This window comes from Rattus norvegicus, chromosome 2, assembly GCF_036323735.1.
Source record: "Rattus norvegicus strain BN/NHsdMcwi chromosome 2, GRCr8, whole genome shotgun sequence".
Taxonomy (NCBI): domain Eukaryota; kingdom Metazoa; phylum Chordata; class Mammalia; order Rodentia; family Muridae; genus Rattus; species Rattus norvegicus.
In genome coordinates this window covers 126,745,272-126,769,533 of record NC_086020.1, presented here as the reverse complement: position 1 = coordinate 126,769,533, position 24,262 = coordinate 126,745,272, and the positions used below count along the sequence as shown (strand labels likewise).

At 42.9% G+C, this 24,262-nt stretch overlaps 1 protein-coding gene across 2 annotated transcripts in view; it reads right to left on the bottom strand.

Moving 5' to 3' along the window:
* Nucleotides 1-350: 350 nt before the first annotated feature.
* Nucleotides 351-24,262, bottom strand: part of C2h4orf33 (similar to human chromosome 4 open reading frame 33) — a 77,008-nt gene continuing 53,096 nt past the window's right edge. Inside the window, exons 8-10 of one of the 2 annotated variants that reach the window (XR_351653.5) lie at nt 22,873-22,972; nt 11,946-12,048; nt 351-1,778 (exon numbers count right to left, since the gene is read on the bottom strand). The gene's annotated coding sequence lies outside the window, so the exon portion shown is untranslated. Of the gene's footprint in view, nt 1,779-11,945; nt 12,049-22,654; nt 22,973-24,262 lie in introns of those variants that run through there. The other variant, XM_006232308.5, reaches the window with a different exon arrangement.

The following is a 24,262-nucleotide window of genomic DNA, read 5'->3' as shown; positions in this document are numbered from 1 at the left end:
TCTATACTTCTCTCCTCTTCTACTCTTCTTCTCTCACTTAACCTCTCCATGTGGAACCATGTTGGCTTGGTGTGGTCTGTTGGGAGGTGAGCCAAGATTTCGACCCCAACATTGGTGACCCGTACATGGAATTTGATCTCCCCATGACTACCCGCCCTGCTGCCCACCACCCCACTGCTATGTGTTGCAGGCCACAGTGGCAGCCAACAGCAGCATCCACAGGCAGAGGCGGGGTTGCAGTCACTCAGCATAGGCTGTGTGTTTGACCACATGATGCCAGCCAGCTCTTGCCATGTGGGTCACTGTCCCGCGCTGTCTCGCCAGCAAGAAAACACGCGGGGACATACGAATCCTTGCTGCAGCCAAAACTTTTATTCAATCTTAAGGAGAAGCCCCGCACGCCCGCATGGCGCGGCTTATATACACCCTAGCGCGGCACATCCACACCTGATTGGTCGCTTACCCATGATCTCATTAGGCACGACCCGGAGTGGGCAAAGACCTGGCACGAAGACACTCTTGTACATGCGCACACAGTTAACTTCCTGAAAGGAAGTCGGCTGGCACGGCGGAGGCCAGAGCCATCTTGTAATGGCGGAAGCTATCCTGGCCTTCCACATGGTGCGCAGTGGAAGCCAGCGCCATCTTGTGGTGGCAAATGTTATAGCGGCCCTCTACATCTCCCCCTTATTATTTATTTTATCATGATCACCCTATCGCGTGCAATGAGGAAACCTCAGCAATGTGGAAGGGCTGATCAAAGGATCATTGAGTCTCTCTCATCCCAGTGCAATGGATCCACAGATCCATGGGGTGCAAGAGCAGGGAACTCAGATACCGAGAGAGAGTCTCTCTCATCCCAGTGCAATGGATCCACAGATCCATGGGGGGCAAGAGCAGAGAACTCAGATACCAACTAATTTTTGAAGATAGATAGCCAAATTTTAGGGGAGGCCCCTTGTTCAATGGCCACAAGTGCTTGAGTGATAACGGCCTTGTCACGTTTCTGTTGAGATCTGAGTTTGCAAACCAACCATAGCATGAACACTAATCCACAGCATAGGGCTGCGCCAAACAGAGCCACTCCCGATAAGTAGTGGGCACCTCATTTGGTCCTCCTCAGCTGCTACCATCAAGGGCCGTAGTCAAGCCACTCCTATAATAAAATTTTAGAATTCCCAATTGTTAGTAACTACTCCAGAAAGTTCACCCACTGTGTTTGTCTAACAATAGATCGGGGGAGGATAACTCCAGACACTGCAGACACAATGTCTGCAGCAGTAATGGCTGCTACAATAGCAGCGAAAGTGTCAAGGTCTTTTCCAGGACAGTTCAGGATCAGTCGTTTTTCTCTGGAACAACCAGCAGAAAATGGAACCATTTCTGAGATCTGTACAACCAGGGCAGTGTTCCCCAGTCCACAGCAGCTTTACGCAGGTGGCATTCCTGTAAAGCTACAGTCTGTAAAATGACAACACCAGTTAAGGCAGCAAAAGTCACCAGGGGAATGAGGAGGACAGGGGTAACGGAGTCCAGTCTTCTCCAGCAAGCAGCAGTGCACAGAGGGCCTGAGCGTAGGCCACAGTGGGATGGGACACACTGACTGAAGCAACACCAGAATTTCTGTGATGACAAAAAATGAGGGGGGATCTTCCATCTTCCTCTTAAGGGCACAGGAATGACTTCAGGGACCCGAACCAGGAGAGCTGAATCTTCATGCTCCCAGGATCAGCAAGTCTCACCAGCCACTCAGGCAGCTGGCACACTCTTGTAGCATTCTGTAGAAAAAACACAAACATTCCCTCTTCCCCATATAAAATATCTGGACAGGATCATGTCAATATGTGGGTCTCTCTATTTCACCTAGGCAGAAGTATGCCTAGTTGTAGGGTGCCATAAACTTTGGCATCCAAATTTTAAAATTGAAATAAAAGGAGCATTATTTAGCATACAGGGATAACTCCCCCTTTTTATTTATTAATATACAGTAAAGATATTATTTATTAAGGTAAGTCCTCGAGGATTAAATTGAGGACACTGAGCACTTGTATTTATAAATTGACTTGTATACCAAAATATTGTCCCCAGCATTATTGTTTTGGATATATAAAGAATGAGATTTTTTTTCTAATTGTTCCTATGTAAGGCCTATAATCTGTCTGGTATCATTGTCCTCCCTTGTTAAGGAATCTAGGCAATCCAGTTTGAGTTCTTAAATGGTCTATTAAGGAACAGTACTTAGTGTTCTTAACCACTAAGCCATCTCTCCAGCCCCTCACCAGCTTTATTTACCTAAACATAAGCATTAATTAGAAATGTCAAAACCCGTAAATATTGTCTAGATTTTAGTCTTACTAGAAATCCCTGAGCTGGCAGGGCGAGGCTGGGAATTGAAAGTAAGCAAATGGAGTTTTCCTCTTTTCATGAGGGTGTGTTATCAACTCCATTACCATTTTCAAAGAGCTGGGTCTATGGTTTTGTTTAGTTGTCTGAGCCAGAGCACTGAAAGGACAGTGAGTTGTCAGACAATTCACACTGAAATCACTCACTGATTTTAAGTAGAAAACCTGTCTCTAATAAAGCATTAAGTAATTGAAATCAATTGTAAACCACAAGCCACACATTGGCTATCAGTATGTGAATTGAAAGCTTGATTTAAAAACAGTGGCTAAACTACGGAATTTAATAATCTGTGTTGAAGCAATAGAAACTCAAGAGAACAAACAAGTGATCCAACCATATATGTAGCCTTTTCATTAGATGAACCACCTATAAATACACTAAGCGCATTTCCTATGGGTTGTATGCAAAAATATATAGGAAGTAAAAAAGCATGTAAAGAGTAAAATTATCAATTTTGTCTGAAAAATTTGTATATGTAATAGGCCAAATATCAGTATTTTGTAATAACCAATTTACTGTTGTTTGGAATAAGGTAAGTTTCACCAAGTTTCTTTTTAAAATACTTCCCTGACTCTAGCCTACAATTTTGTATTAACACAACTGAAGCTTTACCACTAATGTGGATAACAAAGGCTTAAGTCCTCTGGTAAGGTGAGGTACTTAGCCAATTAACGTATCCTTAGTAGCTTAAAATTAGCTTCAAATATTCTTTTCTGGAGTAGTCTAACAGCTACTCCCCAAATATTAAAGCTCATTTTGAGAGCAAAGGTTTGTAGTAAAAATTTCCATACACGCTGAAAGACTTAAAGTTCTAACTTCTTACATTGAAGAAGCAACAAAATTATATAAGGCTATTAGCCATTCCTAATGATATCACTTTATGGGCTCTCTAAAACTATAAGCAAGCTCACGAAATGAAAACTCAAAATCAATCCTCTAAATCTATCTTGAAGTGGCAGTTGGACTAAGCAAACTGGCTGTAATGCTCTCACAAGTTCTAAAACCTCATCAATCCTTCATAAATCCTGTAACAATCTCTACCTGTTTGATTTTTTTCTTAATTAAAAATAAGTTTGAGTTAGTCAGTGTAACATTGGCAATCCTTAATCACGATCCTTAAATTCTCCTTGTAACACCAGAGCACAACCACAACTTTGGGAAGTCACCTGAGTTCTGAGTACTGACTAGGCAGTTGTTCTTGGGGCAGTGGAATTAGCATTAAAATACAGATAGCTTCAGGGCAAACCACAACTTTGGAAAGCAAAACTCGACCTCCAACAATCTAGTACAAAGTTTGACTGCCAATTCCTATATATGAACGCACGATGGTGTAGTCTCCAGTACCTCAACAAAGAGACATTGTCCTAAATTCTTTTAGAAGCCTGGTTTCTAGAATAAGAATTCCATAAAAATATTATCTCAATTTAGACCTGTTTCCCTAGGTTGGCTCATGCCACATGTTGTCTAGAATGACTCCATCCAAATTACCAGCTTTATGTCAACTTTCTGTTACCAATATTATACCTTTTTAACCATATCCAATAACTTAAAAGCCAACAATCTATGACCAAGGCAAGTAGAGCATATTTACACATTTAAAACCAATGAGAAGGGGCGGCACAGGTTTTCCTGGTTGCTGCCGCTGCAGAGAGCCCGTGGGGAGCACCCCACGAGCGAACCTGAGCCTCGGGACCACAGGTAAGACCAAATTTTCTGCTGCAAGAAAGCTGCCTGGTGAGCTTGGGACACAGGAAAGCAGAATTTCTCTAGGACCGGGCACGTTCTGTGTTTACCGGAAGTCCCACACCCGCGGATCCCGGCCCGCAGCAGCTCTCTGCTCCCAGACCCGGTGAGAGAGAGACCCAACCGCCTGGTCAGGTGGGCACTCCTGAGGCTGCAGAGCGGAAGAGACCACCAACTCTGCTCACCCCTGCCCACATCCCTGGCCCAAGAGGAAACTGTATAAGGCCTCTGGGCTCCCGTGGGGAAGGGCCCAGGAGCGGCAGGACCCCTGTGCCTGAGACACCACCGGAACCTGAAGGAAACAGACCGGATAAAGTTCTCTGCACCCAAATCCCGTGGGAGGGAGAGCTAAACCTTAAGAGAGGCAGACAAGCCTGGGAAACCAGAAGTGACTGCTCCCTGCACACACATCTCGGACGCCAGAGGAAAAAGCCAAAGACCATCTGGAACCCTGGTGCACTGAAGTTCCCGGAAGGGGTGGCACAGGTCTTCCTGGTTGCTGCCGCTGCAGAGAGCCTGTGGGCAGCACCCCACGAGCGAACCTGAGCCTCGGGACCACAGGTAAGACCAAATTTTCTGCTGCAAGAAAGCTGCCTGGTGAACTCAAGACACAGGCCCACAGGAACAGATGAAGACCTGTAGAGAGGAAAAACTACACGCCAGAAAGCAGAACACTCTGTCCCCATAACTGACTGAAAGAGAGGAAAACAGGTCTACAGCACTCCTGTCACACAGGCTTATAGGACAGTCTAGCCACTGTCAGAAATAGCAGAACAAAGTAACACTAGAGATAATCTGATGGCGAGAGGCAAGCACAGGAACCCAAGCAACAGAAACCAAGACTACATGGCAGCATCGGAGCCCAATTCTCCCATCAAAACAAACATGGAATATCCAAACACACCAGAAAAGCAAGATCTAGTTTCAAAATCATATTTGATCATGATGCTGGAGGACTTCAAGAAAGACATGAAGAACTCCCTTAGAGAACAAGTAGAATCCTACAGAGAGGAATCGCAAAAATCCCTGAAAGAATTCCAGGAAAACACAATCAAACAGTTGAAGGAATTAAAAATGGAAATAGAAGCAATCAAGAAAGAACACATGGAAACAACCCTGGATATAGAAAACCAAAAGAAGAGACAAGGAGCTGTAGATACAAGCCTCACCAACAGAATTCAAGAGATGGAAGAGAGAATCTCAGGAGCAGAAGATTCCATAGAAATCATTGACTCAACTGTCAAAGATAATGTAAAGCGGAAAAAGCTACTGGTCCAAAACATACAGGAAATCCAGGACTCAATGAGAAGATCAAACCTAAGGATAATAGGTATAGAAGAGAGTGAAGACTCCCAGCTCAAAGGACCAGTAAATATCTTCAACAAAATCATAGAAGAAAACTTCCCTAACCTAAAAAAAGAGATACCCATAGACATACAAGAAGCCTACAGAACTCCAAATAGATTGGACCAGAAAAGAAACACCTCCCGTCACATAATTGTCAAAACACCAAACGCACAAAATAAAGAAAGAATATTAAAAGCAGTAAGGGAAAAAGGTCAAGTAACATATAAAGGCAGACCTATCAGAATCACACCAGACTTCTCGCCAGAAACTATGAAGGCCAGAAGATCCTGGACTGATGTCATACAGACCCTAAGAGAACACAAATGCCAGCCCAGGTTACTGTATCCAGCAAAACTCTCAATTAACATTGATGGAGAAACCAAGATATTCCATGACAAAACCAAATTTACACAATATCTTTCTACAAATCCAGCACTACAAAGGATAATAAATGGTAAAGCCCAACATAAGGAGGCAAGCTATACCCTAGAAGAAGCAAGAAACTAATCGTCTTGGCAACAAAACAAAGAGAATGAAAGCACACAAACATAACCTCACTTCCAAATATGAATATAAAGGGAAGCAATAATCACTATTCCTTAATATCTCTCAATATCAATGGCCTCAACTCCCCAATAAAAAGACATAGATTAACAAACTGGATACGCAATGAGGACCCTGCATTCTGCTGCCTACAGGAAACACACCTCGGAGACAAAGACAGACACTACCTCAGAGTGAAAGGCTGGAAAACAACTTTCCAAGCAAACGGTCAAAAGAAGCAAGCTGGAGTAGCCATTCTAATATCAAATAAAATCAATTTCCAACTAAAAGTCATCAAAAAAGATAAGGAAGGACACTTCATATTCATCAAAGGGAAAATCCACCAAGATGAACTCTCAATCCTAAATATCTATGCCCCAAATACAAGGGCACCTACATACGTAAAAGAAACCTTACTAAAGCTCAAAACACACATTGCACCTCACACAATAATAGTGGGAGATTTCAACACCCCACTCTCATCAATGGACAGATCATGGAAACAGAAATTAAACAGTGATGTCGACAGACTAAGAGAAGTCATGAGCCAAATGGACTTAACGGATATTTATAAAACATTCTATCCTAAAGCAAAAGGATATACCTTCTTCTCAGCTCCTCATGGTACTTTCTCCAAAATTGACCATATAATTGGTCAAAAAACGGGCCTCAACAGGTACAGAAAGATAGAGATAATCCCATGCGTGCTATCGGACCACCACGGCCTAAAACTGGTCTTCAATAACAATAAGGGAAGAATGCCCACATATACGTGGAAATTGAACAATGCTCTACTCAATGATAACCTGGTCAAGGAAGAAATAAAGAAAGAAATTAAAAACTTTTTAGAATTTAATGAAAATGAAGGTACAACATACCCAAACTTATGGGACACACTGAAAGCTGTGCTAAGAGGAAAACTCATAGCGCTGAGTGCCTGCAGAAAGAAACAGGAAAGAGCATATGTCAGCAGCTTGACAGCACACCTAAAAGCTCTAGAACAAAAAGAAGCAAATACACCCAGGAGGAGTAGAAGGCAGGAAATAATCAAACTCAGAGCTGAAATCAACCAAGTAGAAACAAAAAGGACCATAGAAAGAATCAACAGAACCAAAAGTTGGTTCTTTGAGAAAATCAACAAGATAGATAAACCCTTAGCCAGACTAATGAGAGGACAAAGAGAGTGCGTCCAAATTAACAAAATTAGAAATGAAAAGGGAGACATAACTACAGATTCAGAGGAAATTCAAAAAATCATCAGATCTTACTATAAAAACCTATATTCAACAAAATTTGAAAATCTTCAGGAAATGGACAATTTCCTAGACAGATACCAGGTATCGAAGTTAAATCAGGAACAGATAAACCAGTTAAACAACCCCATAACTCCTAAGGAAATAGAAACAGTCATTAAAGGTCTTCCAACCAAAAAGAGCCCAGGTCCAGACGGGTTTAGTGCAGAATTCTATCAAACCTTCATAGAAGACCTCATAACAATATTATCCAAACTATTCGACAAAATTGAAACAGATGGAGCACTACCGAATTCCTTCTACGAAGCCACAATTACTCTTATACCTAAACCACACAAAGACACAACAAAGAAAGAGAATTTCAGACCAATTTCCCTTATGAATATCGACGCAAAAATACTCAATAAAATTCTGGCAAACCGAATTCAAGAGCACATCAAAACAATCATCCACCATGATCAAGTAGGCTTCATCCCAGGCATGCAGGGATGGTTTAATATACGGAAAACCATCAACGTGATCCATCATATAAACAAACTGAAAGAACAAAACCACATGATCATTTCATTAGATGCTGAGAAAGCATTTGACAAAATTCAACACCCCTTCATGATAAAAGTCCTGGAAAGAATAGGAATTCAAGGCCCATACCTAAACATAGTAAAAGCCATATACAGCAAACCAGTTGCTAACATTAAACTAAATGGAGAGAAACTTGAAGCAATCCCACTAAAATCAGGGACTAGACAAGGCTGCCCACTCTCTCCCTACTTATTCAATATAGTTCTTGAAGTTCTAGCCAGAGCAATCAGACAACAAAAGGAGATCAAGGGGATACAGATCGGAAAAGAAGAGGTCAAAATATCACTATTTGCAGACGACATGATAGTATATTTAAGTGATCCCAAAAGTTCCACCAGAGAACTACTAAAGCTGATAAACAACTTCAGCAAAGTGGCTGGGTATAAAATTAACTCAAATAAATCAGTTGCCTTCCTCTATACAAAAGAGAAACAAGCCGAGAAAGAAATTAGGGAAACGACACCCTTCATAATAGACCCAAATAATATAAAGTACCTCGGTGTGACTTTAACCAAGCAAGTAAAAGATCTGTACAATAAGAACTTCAAGACACTGAGGAAAGAAATTGAAGAAGACCTCAGAAGATGGAAAGATCTCCCATGCTCATGGATTGGCAGGATTAATATAGTAAAAATGGCCATTTTACCAAAAGCAATCTACAGATTCAATGCAATCCCCATCAAAATACCAATCCAATTCTTCAAAGAGTTAGACAGAACAATTTGCAAATTCATCTGGAATAACAAAAAACCCAGGATAGCTAAAGCTATCCTCAACATTAAAAGGACTTCAGGGGGAATCACTATCCCTGAACTCAAGCAGTATTACAGAGCAATAGTGATAAAAACTGCATGGTATTGGTACAGAGACAGACAGATAGACCAATGGAATAGAATTGAAGACCCAGAAATGAACCCACACACCTATGGTCACTTGATTTTTGACAAAGGAGCCAAAACCATCCAATGGAAAAAAGATAGCATTTTCAGCAAATGGTGCTGGTTCAACTGGAGGGCAACATGTAGAAGAATGCAGATCGATCCATGCTTATCACCCTGTACAAAGCTTACGTCCAAGTGGATCAAGGACCTCCACATCAAACCAGACACACTCAAACTAATAGAAGAAAAACTAGGGAAGCATCTGGAACACATGGGCACTGGAAAAAATTTCCTGAACAAAACACCAATGGCTTATGCTCTAAGATCAAGAATCGACAAATGGGATCTCATAAAACTGCAAAGCTTCTGTAAGGCAAAGGACACGGTGGTTAGGACAAAACGGCAACCAACAGATTGGGAAAAGATCTTTACCAATCCTACCACAGATAGAGTCCTTATATCCAAAATATACAAAGAACTCAAGAAGTTAGACCGCAGGGAAACAAATAACCCTATTAAAAAATGGGGTTCAGAGCTAAACAAAGAATTCACAGCTGAGGAATGCCGAATGGCTGAGAAACACCTAAAGAAATGTTCAACATCTTTAGTCATAAGGGAAATGCAAATCAAAACAACCCTGAGATTTCACCTCGCACCAGTGAGAATGGCTAAGATCAAAAACTCAGGTGACAGCAGATGCTGGCGAGGATGTGGAGAAAGAGGAACACTCCTCCATTGTTGGTGGGATTGCAGACTGGTAAAACCATTCTGGAAATCAGTCTGGAGGTTCCTCAGATAATTGGACATTGAACTGCCTGAGGATCCAGCTATACCTCTCTTGGGCATATACCCAAAAGATGCCTCAACATATAAAAGAGACACGTGCTCCACTATGTTCATCGCAGCCTGATTTATTATAGCCAGAAAATGGAAAGAACCCAGATGCCCTTCAACAGAGGAATGGATACAGAAAATGTGGTACATCTACACAATGGAATATTACTCAGCTATCAAAAACAACGAGTTTATGAAATTCGTAGGCAAATGGTTGGAACTGGAAAATATCATCCTGAGTGAGCTAACCCAATCACAGAAAGACATACATGGTATGCACTCATTGATAAGTGGCTATTAGCCCAAATGCTTGAATTACCCTAGATCCCTAGAACAAACGAAACTCAAGACGGATGATCAAAATGTGAATGCTTCACTCCTTCTTTAAATGAGGAAAAAGTATACCCTTGGCAGGGGAGGGAGAGGCAAAATTTAAAACAGAGACTGAAGGAACACCCATTCAGAGCCTGCCCCACATGTGGCCCATACATATACAGCCACCTAATTAGACAAGATGGATGAAGCAAAGAAGTGCAGACCGACAGGAGCCGGATGTAGATCGCTCCTGAGAGACACAGCCAGAATACAGCAAATACAGAGGCGAATGCCAGCAGCAAACCACTGAACTGAGAATAGGACCCCCGTTGAAGGAATCAGAGAAAGAACTGGAAGAGTTTGAAGGGGCTCGAGACCCCATATGTACAACAATGTCAAGCAACCAGAGCTTCCAGGGACTAAGCCACTACCTAAAGACTATATATGGACTGACCCTGGACTCTGACCCCATAGGTAGCAATGAATATCCTAGTAAGAACACCAGTGGAAGGGGAAGCCCTGGGTCCTGCTAAGACTGAACCCCCAGTGAACTAGACTATGGGGGGAGGGCGGCAATGGGGGGAGGGTTGGGAGGGGAACACCCATAAGGAAGGGGAGGGGGGAGGGGGATTTTGCCCGGAAACCGGGAAAGGGAATAACACTTGAAATGTATATAAGAAATACTCAAGTTAATAAAAAAAATAATATAAAAAAGAGCCAATTTAAAAACACATAATGGAGCTAAAGAGATACTTTTCAAAAGAAGAACTACCAATAAAAAAAAAAAAACCAATGAGAAACAAAATTGAAGTGGCTACACATATCTTTAATATTTAGACCAAACACCATTTTTACCTTTTTAGCTATGATTTTAAGAGAAGCACCTTGTCACCTGTTGAGTCTAATAATCACAGTCAAAGATTTTTCAGTTTCATTACCATAGAAGCTGTGAAGCTCCTGGTGCCTTTAGGATCGGTTAGTATAAATATTTAGCCACCCCCTGGGGAGCTTGCCCAGAGGACTTAGGCTTCTAGCTACAGATGTAGGCTCTAAAACCCAATTGAAACTGCTTTTTATTTATTGTTCCCTTCTTGAAGCAAGTTAAAACCAAGTCAAGGTGTGAACAACCAGCAGATAAAGTTTTTACCATTTTTTCTTTTGAACATGAAACATAAAACATTTAAACAACGAGAAGCAAGAACCACAGACATAAACTGACAGACATGGGGATAGCTTGGTGCACCAAGGACAGACAATAGACAAAGAGGGAAAAAAAACAGATGGTGTCAGCAGAGAGGTAGGATTTTCCCTTTCACTGTGACTATCTAGTGGAGTCGATATGGACGATGGATTGTCTCAATTCCTGGACTAGTCCATCAACGTGTTGAAACCCAATTCCTGTAAGATACTGAGATATATTACAGGATATCTGAGCAGCACAACTGACATTCACAAATGGTATGGAAGTGAAACACAGTCCTGAGTATTTCCACTCACAACCCAATTACATTAACTCCATCAAGCTGTGCATGGGCATTGAGATGTCCTTTTGTTTGATTCTCCTGAATAAATTTTCAGGCTGTCTGCCTCTATCAAGTCTAATCAGTATGACTCTGCAAAGCTTCCAGAGCCTAATCACACCTTTTACAAGCACAAAGACAAATTTTTTCTCCCAAAATACTGTGTTCCTTTTATCTCCTCCCTTTTTCTCTCCCGGGTCATTTTTTCCCCACTCTCTCGCTTCCTCGGATCCAAGGTCCTTGGAAGGGCCTCTTTTCTTAGGTGCACCTTTCCTTTTTAAAGCTTCTAATCTTTCACCTCGCACTGTTTCTGACATGCTGCCTTGCCCTTCCTCCTCCCGCGCTCTTTGCTTTGCTGTTACACCTGGGTGGCTCCCATGTGACCTCTGCCGCCGTCTGACGGTAACTAGAAACTCAAAGGTCAATAGAGAAAGCCCGAGGGCTGTAATAAAGGCTTCCGCCACATCTAGCAAAGGAGTGAGGTGGAACAGATCAAGGCTAAACATTGTCTCTCAGAGTCTCACCCGCGTCCCGCAGCTTCTAGACCCTTTCCGTGAATGGAGGCTTCCCTCGGCGCCGGCGATGATGTGGCTTTTTTCCCGGGTTCTCGGCACCAAATGTCCCACGCTGTCTCGCCAGCAAGAAAACACGCGGGGACATACGAATCCTTGCTGCAGCCAAAACTTTTATTCAATCTTAAGGAGAAGCCCCGCGCGCCCGCATGGCGCGGCTTATATACACCCTAGCGCGGCACATCCACACGTGATTGGTTGCTTACCCATGATCTCATTAGGCACGCCCCGGAGTGGGCAAAGACCTGGCACGAAGGCACTCTTGCACATGCGCACATATTTAACTTCCTGAAAGGAAGTCGGCTGGCGCGGTGGAGGCCAGAGCCATCTTGTAATGGCGGAAGCTATCCTGGCCTTCCACGTGGTGCGCAGTGGAAGCCAGCGCCATCTTGTGGTGGTGAATGTTATAGCGGCCCTCTACAGGTCACTTAGGCAGGCCCTCACCAACTACACTTTTCCTGCTATCAGACTGCCGCTACAATTTCTGCACAAACACTGGCAGATTGGTAGGTCTATTCCACTTGGCAAGGAGGACCCCAGATTTCCCAGATAGGGCCTGGCCAGACTTTTGGGATACAGTACCCCTTAGTTAACATATGAGATAGGACTTTGATCATTGGGCAGAGATTCCTTCAAAAGTGGTTCCTCACTCCTCTCCCCCTCCAGGTTCTCACAGCATGTCAGAAAATCCCAGGTCTGGGTAGGAGCACTTTCTGGCGGGTCTGGGACCCTCTGTGTATGGCCTCTAGGAGTCTAAGTGATGACTCAGACACCTGGCCTGGCAGAGTGCTGCTGTTATCTGCTGTTATTGAGTTGACCCTCCTAGGATGCCAGTATGGATAACTTGGTAACTTCCCCCAATGGGTAATTCGATGTCTTCGAACGTAACTCCTGATTCTGCATTGGGATGTTTTCTGGAAAAATTCAAAACTCTAAAACTAACGCCTCACCTTAGGACTTCAAATTGATACACCTATGCAATAATGTCTGGACTTAGTACTCATAGACAGTAGTTCAAAATGGCCACATAATGTCTAGATTCCTCAATTTTATGGGATTTTCATACATACTGCCAGCAGTCTGGTAAATGGAAAAAGTCCTTTATGTTCAAGCATTCATCTACCTTTGGTCTAACCCCTCTCTGTGTTTCGCTTCTTGTGGCATCCCACTGAGGTAACCCGTGTCCCAGGTACTGGCCGGTCAGTCCAGCAGGCCTCCCCATTGCTGTGATGCCCTACATGCAGCTGCCTGCCAAGGAGAGCACCCTCTTCAAGCATGTGCTGGTGAGCGGTGACCTACTCGACTTCTGTGTGCTTTCTTTACCTCAGAGCTTGACTTTGCATGACATATACATGGTCTCAGAGGAACATTCTTGAGCTTGAAGCTACCCCTGTGCTACCCCCATCCCTGGGGTTGGATCCTCTCACTGATCCTCTTTCTAGGACCTTTTCTCCTGGGTGACATTTTTCCTCCCTTTTTGTGAGACAGTTTCTCTCTCTGATGAAAATGCCAGCCTGGGTCTGAATAAACTGCTCTCTGGCTCAGGAGCACCAGCTCTGACTGTAGCCCCAGCACTGGTAGGGGCAATTAATAATCCCTATTCTCACCCATGGGTCTATGGGTCTTCTCTGCCTGTCCCTATTTCCTGGGATGTTTTGGTTACACTAAGCAGAAAACAATATCTCTATGTGACCAATAAACTATCACTCTCTTGCTAGCGATCCAGAGCATAGGCCTCCCACTACTCCCTTCCTCATTGCTGCTGCACTGCTGCAGCTTCTGGTTTGATGCTCTGTGAAAAGCAGGTCTGGCCCCATCTGTCTGTAAGACCTGCTTTCCCACATGCATGTACCCTACACTAGGTGGACTCTCTACAAGGTCTCGGGGCTTCTGTGCTCTGCCTGCTGTAGCAGGTGCTATAGCCGCTGGTTCACAGCAGCAGGAAAAGCAAGTCTGCTCCTGCCCCTTTCGTCCTGCCAGGGATACAGCTTGCTAAGACCCACGTGCAAGTGAGCTCTCTCTTTCTGTCCGGAACTTTGCTCCTGTGCTTAGCCCACCACAGCCTCTAGAAAATAGCTTTCACACTGTCTTTTCCAGTGTGCACACAGTGCCAACACACTAATTACTAGGATACAGGATGCTACTTAGAGCTCTTCCACACCTCACCCCCGACTGTGTGGCAGGTTAGTGCTGACCCGAAGCCAGAATCACTGTTCTGGGACTTCTGTCTGCCAGGAGGCCTGGGTCTGAGCCGTGCGTATCCATAGAACCACCCACAAGCCTCAGCTGCACACGCCTGTTCATGCACACTCACACCTCCCCTTGCTTTGAAGATTAGCCATTCCCAAACCTTGCTGTGCAAAGTGTCACAGGTTTTAAACCCGCCTGGTCATGGGCTCACACATGGCACAGTTTCCTTATTTCTTTTCTCTATTTATAAAACCTGTCAAATTTATTTAAGATTTTTCATTCCTACCCTGTCTTGACATATGAAATTTACTTCCAGAGGAACACTGGTGAGTTTGGGAGCAGGTGAAAATACATGCAGACAGATGCAACATACCCTATTGGATCTGAGGCAGTACCTGACCAATATCCCCAGTGGAATTATAATTCCACAGGTGGTATTTCAGCCAGAGATAGATTCATAACATGTCTCCTGGCCGGTCTTCACAGGGCAGCCTTAAAACCAGTGAATTTTGAAAAACTACAAGAGGTCATTTACGAAAAACAAGAAAACGCATCTCAATTTTTAGAATGCCTTACAAAATCCTTATTGCGATCCCGGCCCACAGCAGCTCTCTGCTCCCAGACCCCGTGAGAGAGAGACACCCAACCGCCTGGTCAGGTGGGCACTCCTGAGGCTGCAGAGCGGAAGAGACCACCAACACTGCTCACCCCTGCCCACATCCCTGGCCCAAGAGGAAACTGTATAAGGCCTCTGGGCTCCCGTGGGGGAGGGCCCAGGAGCAGCAGGACCCCTGCCTGAGACACCGCCGGAACCTGAAGGAAACAGACCGGATAAACAGTTCTCTGCACCCAAATCCCGTGGGAGGGAGAGCTAAACCTTCCGAGAGGCAGACAAGCCTGGGAAACCAGAAGAGACTGCTCTCTGCACACACATATCGGACGCCAGAGGAAAAAGCCAAAGACCATCTGGAACCCTGGTGCACTGAAGCTCCCGGAAGGGGCGGCACAGGTCTTCCTGGTTGCTGCCGCTGCAGAGAGGCCGTGGGCAGCACCCCCCGGGCGAACATGAGCCTCGGGACCACAGGTAAGTCCAAATTTTCTACTGCAAGAAAGCTGCCTGGTGAACTCAAGACACAGGCCCACAGGAACAGCTGAAGACCTGTAGAGAGGAAAAACTACACGCCCGAAAGCAGAACACTCTGTCCCCATAACTGACTGAAAGAGAGGAAAACAGGTCTACAGCACTCCTGACACACAGGCTTATAGGACAGTCTAGCCACTGTCAGAAATAGCAGAACAAAGTAACACTAGAGATACTCTGATGGCGAGAAGCAAGCGCAGGAACCCAAGCAACAGAAACCAAGACTACATGGCACCATCGGAGCCCAATTATCCCATCAAAACAAACATGGAATATCCAAACACACCAGAAAAGCAAGATCTAGTTTCAAAATCATTTCTGATCATGATGCTGGAGGACTTCAAGAAAGACGTGAAGAACTCCCTTAGAGAACAAGTAGAAGCCTACAGAGAGGAATCGCAAAAATGCATGAAAGAATTCCAGGAAAACATAAATAAACAAGTAGAAGCCCATAGAGAGGAGACACAAAAATCCCTGAAAGAATTCCAGGAAAACACAATCAAACAGTTGAAGGAATTAAAAATGGAAATAGAAGCAATCAAGAAAGAACACATGGTAACAACCCTGGATATAGAAAACCAAAAGAAGAGACAAGGAGCTGTGGATACAAGCTTCACCAACAGAATACAAGAGATGGAAGAGAGAATCTCAGGAGCAGAAGATTCCATAGAAATCATTGACTCAACTGTCAAAGATAATGTAAAGCGGAAAAAGCTACTGGTCCAAAACATACAGGAAGTCCAGGACTCAATGAGAAGATCAAACCTAAGGATAATAGGTATAGAAGAGAGTGAAGACTCCCAGCTCAAAGGACCAGTAAATATCTTCAACAAAATCATAGAAGAAAACTTCCCTAACCTAAAAAAAGAGATACCCATAGACATACAAGAAGCCTACAGAACTCCAAATAGATTGGACCAGAAAAGAAACACCTCCCGTCACATAATTGTCAAAACACCAAAGGCACAAAATAAAGAAAGAATATTAAAAGCAGTAAGGGAAAAAGGTCAAGTAACATATAAAGGCAGACCTATCAGAATCACACCAGACTTCTCGCCAGAAACTATGAAAGCCAGAAGATCCTGGACTGATGTCATACAGACCCTAAGAGAACACAAATGCCAGCCCAGGTTACTGTATCCAGCAAAACTCTCAATTAACATTGATGGAGAAACCAAGATATTCCATGACAAAACCAAATTTACACAATATCTTTCTACAAATCCAGCACTGCAAAGGATAATAAATGGTAAAGCCCAACATAAGGAGGCAAGCTATACCCTAGAAGAAGCAAGAAACTAATCGTCTTGGCAACAAAACAAAGAGAATGAAAGCACACAAACATAACCTCACTTCCAAATATGAATATAACGGGAAGCAATAATCACTATTCCTTAATATCTCTCAATATCAATGGCCTTAACTCCCCAATAAAAAGACATAGATTAACAAACTGGATATGCAACGAGGACCCTGCATTCTGCTGCCTACAGGAAACACACCTCAGAGACAAAGACAGACACTACCTCAGAGTGAAAGGCTGGAAAACAACTTTCCAAGCAAATGGTCAGAAGAAGCAAGCTGGAGTAGCCATTCTAATATCAAATAAAATCAATTTTCAACTAAAAGTCATCAAAAAAGATAAGGAAGGACACTTCATATTCATCAAAGGAAAAATCCACCAAGATGAACTCTCAATCCTAAATATCTATGCCCCAAATACAAGGGCACCTACATACGTAAAAGAAACCTTACTAAAGCTCAAAACACACATTGCACCTCACACAATAATAGTGGGAGATTTCAACACCCCACTCTCATCAATGGACAGATCATGGAAACAGAAATTAAACAGAGATGTAGACAGACTAAGAGAAGTCATGAGCCAAATGGACATAACGGATATTAATAGAACATTCTATCCTAAAGCAAAAGGATATACATTCTTCTCAGCTCCTCATGGTACTTTCTCCAAAATTGACCATATAATTGGTCAAAAAACGGGCCTCAACAGGTACAGAAAGATAAAAATAATCCCATGCATGCTATCGGACCACCACGGCCTTAAACTGGTCTTCAATAACAATAAGGGAAGAATGCCCACATATACGTGGAAATTGAACAATGCTCTACTCAATGATAACCTGGTCAAGGAAGAAATAAAGAAAGAAATTAAAGACTTTTTAGAATTTAATGAAAATGAAGGTACAACATACCCAAACTTATGGGACACAATGAAAGCTGTGCTAAGAGGAAAACTCATAGCGCTGAGTGCCTGCAGAAAGAAACAGGAAAGAGCATATGTCAGCAACTTGACAACACACCTAAAAGCTCGAGAACAAAAAGAAGCAAATACACCCAGGAGGAGTAGAAGGCAGGAAATAATCAAACTCAGAGCTGAAATCAACCAAGTAGAAACAAAAAGGACCATAGAAAGAATCAACAGATCCAAAAGTTGGTTCTTTGAGAAAATCAACAAGATAGATAAACCCTTAGCCAGACTAACGAGAGGACACAGAGAGTGCGTCCAAATTAACAAAATCAGAAATGAAAAGGGAGACATAACAACAGATTGAGAGGAAATTCAAAAAATCATCAGATCTTACTATAAAAACCTATATTCAACAAAACTTGAAAATCTTCAGGAAATGGACAATTTCCTAGACAGATACCAGGTATCGAAGTTAAATCAGGAACAGATAAACCAGTTAAACAACCCCATAACTCCTAAGGAAATAGAAGCAGTCATTAAAGGTCTCCCAACCAAAAAGAGCCCAGGTCCAGACGGGTTTAGTGCAGAATTCTATCAAACCTTCATAGAAGACCTCATACCAATATTCCAAACTATTCCACAAAATTGAAACAGATGGAGCACTACCGAATTCCTTCTACGAAGCCACAATTACTCTTATACCTAAACCACACAAAGACACAACAAAGAAAGAGAACTTCAGACCAATTTCCCTTATGAATATCGACGCAAAAATACTCAATAAAATTCTGGCAAACCGAATTCAAGAGCACATCAAAACAATCATCCACCATGATCAAGTAGGCTTCATCCCAGGCATGCAGGGATGGTTTAATATACGGAAAACCATCAACGTGATCCATCATATAAACAAACTGAAAGAAGAAAACCACATGATCATTTCATTAGATGCTGAGAAAACATTTGACAAAATTCAACATCCCTTCATGATAAAAGTCCTGGAAAGAATAGGAATTCAAGGCCCATACCTAAACATAGTAAAAGCCATATACCGCAAACCAGTTGCTAACATTAAACTAAATGGAGAGAAACTTGAAGCAATCCCACTAAAATCAGGGACTAGACAAGGCTGCCCACTCTCTCCCTACTTATATATAGTTCTTGAAGTTCTAGCCAGAGCAATCAGACAACAAAAGGAGATCAAGGGGATACAGATTGGAAAAGAAGAGGTCAAAATATCACTATTTGCAGACGACATGATAGTATATTTAAGTGATCCCCAAAGTTCCACCAGAGAACTACTAAAGCTGATAAACAACTTCAGCAAAGTGGCTGGGTATAAAATTAACTCAAATAAATCAGTTGCCTTCCTCTATACAAAAGAGAAACAAGCCGAGAAAGAAATTAGGGAAACGACACCCTTCATAATAGACCCAAATGATATAAAGTACCTCGGTGTGACTTTAACTAAGCAAGTAAGAGATCTGTACAATAAGAACTTCAAGACACTGAGGAAAGAAATTGAAGAAGACCTCAGAAGATGGAAAGATCTCCCATGCTCATGGATTGGCAGGATTAATATAGTAAAAATGGCCATTTTACCAAAAGCAATCTACAGATTCAATGCAATCCCCATCAAAATACCAATCCAATTCTTCAAAGAGTTAGACAGAACAATTTGCAAATTTATCTGGAATAACAAAAAACCCAGGATAGCTAAAGCTATCCTTAACAATAAAAGGACTTCAGGGGGAATCACTATCCCTGAACTCAAGCAGTATTACAGAGCAATAGTGATAAAAACTGCATGGTATTGGTACAGAGACAGACAGATAGACCAACGGAATAGAATTGAAGACCCAGAAATGAACCCACACACCTATGGTCACTTGATTTTTGACAAAGGAGCCAAAACCATCCAATGGAAAAAAGATAGCATTTTCAGCAAATGGTGCTGGTTCAACTGGAGGGCAACATGTAGAAGAATGCAGATCGATCCATCCTTATCACCCTGTACAAAGCTTAAGTCCAAGTGGATCAAGGACCTCCACATCAAACCAGACACACTAAAACTAATAGAAGAAAAACTAGGGAAGCATCTGGAACACATGGGCACTGGAAAAAATTTCCTGAACAAAACACCAATGGCTTATGCTCTAAGATCAAGAATCGACAAATGGGATCTCATAAAACTGCAAAGCTTCTGTAAGGCAAAGGACACTGTGGTTAGGACAAAACGGCAACCAACAGATTGGGAAAAGAACTTTACCAATCCTACAACAGATAGAGGCCTTATATCCAAAATATACAAAGAACTCAAGAAGTTAGACCGCAGGGAAACAAATAACCCTATTAAAAAAATGGGGTTCAGAGCTAATCAAAGAATTCACAGCTGAGGAATGCCGAATGGCTGAGAAACACCTAAAGAAATGTTCAGCATCTTTAGTCATAAGGGAAATGCAAATCAAAACAACCCTGAGATTTCACCTCACACCAGTGAGAATGGCTAAGATCAAAAACTCAGGTGACAGCAGATGCTGGCGAGGATGTGGAGAAAGAGGAACACTCCTCCATTGTTGGTGGGATTGCAGACTGGTAAAACCATTCTGGAAATCAGTCTGGAGGTTCCTCAGATAATTGGACATTGAACTGCCTGAGGATCCAGCTATACCTCTCTTGGGCATATACCCAAAAGATGCCTCAACATATAAAAGAGACACGTGCTCCACTATGTTCATCGCAGCCTGATTTATTATAGCCAGAAAATGGAAAGAACCCAGATGCCCTTCAACAGAGGAATGGATACAGAAAATGTGGTACATCTACACAATGGAATATTACTCAGCTATCAAAAACAACGAGTTTATGAAATTCGTAGGCAAATGGTTGGAACTGGAAAATATCATCCTGAGTGAGCTAACCCAATCACAGAAAGACATACATGGTATGCACTCATTGATAAGTGGCTATTAGCCCAAATGCTTGAATTACCCTAGATCCCTAGAACAAACGAAACTCAAGACGGATGATCAAAATGTGAATGCTTCACTCCTTCTTTAAATGAGGAAAAAGAATACCCTTGGCAGGGGAGGGAGAGGCAAAATTTAAAACAGAGACTGAAGGAACACCCATTCAGAGCCTGCCCCACATGTGGCCCATACATATACAGCCACCTAATTAGACAAGATGGATGAAGCAAAGAAGTGCAGACCGACAGGAGCCGGATGTAGATCGCTCCTGAGAGACACAGCCAGAATACAGCAAATACAGAGGCGAATGCCAGCAGCAAACCACTGAACTGAGAATAGGACCCCCGTTGAAGGAATCCGAGAAAGAACTGGAAGAGTTTGAAGGGGCTCGAGACCCCATATGTACAACAATGTCAAGCAACCAGAGCTTCCAGGGACTAAGCCACTACCTAAAGACTATACATGGACTGACCCTGGACTCTGACCCCATAGGTAGCAATGAATATCCTAGTAAGAGCACCAGTGGAAGGGGAAGCCCTGGTTCCTGCTAAGACTGAACCCCCAGTGAACTAGACTATGGGGGGAGGGTGGCAATGGGGGGAGGGTTGGGAGGGGAACACCCATAAGGAAGGGGAGGGGGGAGGGGGACGTTTGTCCAGAAACGGGAAAGGGAATAACACTTGAAATGTATATAAGAAATACTCAAGTTAATAAAAACAAAAAAAAAGAGAATGAAATTAAAGTAAGACAAATGCAAAAAAAAAAAAAAAATAAAGGCCTTATTGCAATACACTAATCTAGACCCTGAAAACCCAGAAGGTAAGCAACTTCTGATGACCTATTTCTTTTCCCAGAGCTACCCCAACATAAAAGACAAACTTTAAAAGGTAGAGAGGGGTCCCCTAACTCCACAGGCAGAAGTTTTGGCACTGGCCTTTAAAATGTACCATGGGACACATGAGAAGGCTGGCAGACAAAAATACCATATGCTTGCAAAAACTGTCTGACCAGCCTCAGCTATTGCCACAGACTCCTGGTCTTCTAAGGCTAAGAGACCACCAAGCTCCTGCTACAAATGTGGTCAACAAGGTCATTGGGCGAGGGCTTGCTCTAACTTCCACAAACCAAGGGGCTATGTTCTAGGTGCCATCAAGAGAGACACTGGGCTACCGATTGCCCTCAGTTACACAGGACAGGGGGATATCACATCCAGATAACTCTCCAGTACATCTCCTAGGCTTGGCTATGGATGACTGAAGGGGCAGTTCCCTGAACCTGACCACTGCCATCACCATCAGGGAGCCCTGGGTAACTATCATGGTATGTGGGAAGCCCATCTCCTTCCTCTTAGACACTGGGGCCACTTACTCAGTCCTAACAGAGTTTTGGGGACCCACTTCCCTCTCCCACTTCCCTATTGTTGGGGTAGGGGGCAACCTTACCTTCCTCACCAGACCCCACCGTTAAGCTACATTTTTAGGGGTGTACCTCTCACCCATTCCTTTTTGGTAGTGCCAACATGCCTGTCCCCTTATTGGGAAGGGATCTTCTAGCTAAGTTGGGAGCATCTATTTCCTTTGTTCCCCCCACTTGCCTAAACCCAAGCTCACTTTTTCTACTCCCTCTAGCCAGTTGACCTACTAACACAGACATGTTGCTTCCTTTCCCAGCTTCTCTGGTAGAGTCCCCAGGTCTGGGAAGTCAGAATCCCTCTGTTGCTAAACAGTCTTTCCAAATAGGATCTGGAAACTGCTTTCTCTATCTGTCTTTTTGACATGGCAAACTGTTTCAAGACCTCCGGAACATGTTCTGTAGGAACATTATGCTCCCTACACTGCATTAGAACCACAGCCCTTGAAACCTCATCTCTGCCTTATGGCACTCAGGCATGTGTTGGTACTCCTTTTCCCTGAAGTAGAAGTAGACCTTGACCCTTGGGCGAGTATTCCCTCAGTATCGACTCTCGATCCCCTCCCCATTCTGGGCTCTTGCATCTGTAGAAACTCAAGTCTGGGTAGAGATGCTTTCTGGTGAGTCACTCACTTTATGGCCTCTAGAAGATCTGAGTGATGACTTAGACATCTAGCTGGCAGGTCTCTGTGAATGCAGGCAGAATTGTGGGCCAGATAATAGAGAACAGTGAACTGGGTGCAGTTTACAGCTGTTGTATTGCTTTAGGAAGACTTGGCAGACAGAGCCTTGGAGGTGGTGGTCTCTGTTTGTCCCTAGTGCCAGGAGGCCTCCAGGAATGCAGGCAGACTTGTAGGCTTGAAAATGTAGTGCAGGATACCAAATGCTGCTCACCACTGCTGGATGTACCCCCAAGGGGTTCCAGCAAGCAAGGAATTGAGAAGGGAGAAGTCTCACCTGGATTTCCTTGCAGGCAGAATGTGCTAGAAAATGGAGCTGTCCTGGTTTTCTTGTGGTATGTTTTTCCAGATAAGACCAAGGAAAGATGGACAATGACCTGGAAGACAGTTGAAACTATTGTTATTGCATAGATGTTCCAGCACAAGGGTCACAAAGTCAAACACCTCATATAGTTTGAAATTTTTCTGGTAACTATTTATTAACAAAATGTTTAAGGAAACCAGATATTTTTATCGTTTCATGCGTGCGCGTGCGCGCGCGCACACACACACACACACACACACACACACACACACACACACTACAATCATTAGTTTTGTAATGATTTTGTCTTTCAAGTATATTATATACTTTGATCACATAAACTCCCATATTATTCCTCTCATCTCCTCATACCTCAACTGATGCTCTTCCTACCTCAAGCTTTTGCTTTGTTTTTCATGACATATGTCTATCTCTAATCTATATCTGATTCTATATAAAATCTGGGACCCACAAATGGGTGAAAACATGAGGCACTTTTTTTTTTTTATGAGCATGACTGCCCTAGTGAGGGTTAGCATTGCTGTGATGAAACATCATGACCAAAGCAACTTGGAGAGGAAAGAGTTTATTTGGCTTACACTTGCATATCATTGTTTACTCTTGAAGGATATCAGGCCAGGAACTACAAGGCAGGAACATGGAAGCAGGAACTGATGCAGAGGTTATGGTAGGGTGCTGCCTACTGGCTTTTGTTAAATGGCTTTGCACAGCCTGCTTTCTTTTAGGACTCAAAGGCCCCAGGGATGGTACTACACACAATGATCTGGGCCCTCTCCTAATTAATCAATAATTTTTAAAATGCCTTATAGTCTGATCTTGTGGAGTCATTTTCTCAATTGAGGCTCCCTCTTCTCTGATGACTCTAGCTTCTGTCAAGTTAACACAAAACTAGTCAGCACAATCATGTATTTAATATGATATCTCCAATAGCATCTATTTTTTCAGAAAATTACATATTTCACTATTCTTTGTTGTGGAATAAAACATAATATATAATCACAGTTTCATTAACCATTCATCTGTTAATGGTCATGAAGCTGATTCTATAACTTGATGATTGTGCATACGCATTGTAATGTTTATTGCAACAAAAAAACATACACATGTGCAAGTATCTTTGATATGTTTACTTACAGTCCTTTGTGTATATACCCAGGACCAGAAATGGGGTGCCTATAAGGTGCCTAAGTTCTGCTCTTAGTTTATATGACAGAGCTCTGCACTGATTTTTATAGAGACTGGACTAATTTACTTTCTTACCAGCAGTATATAAGGGTTTCATTTTCCCAACATCCTTACCAAACACTTATTAGTTCGTTCCTTGCAGACAACCACTCTGACT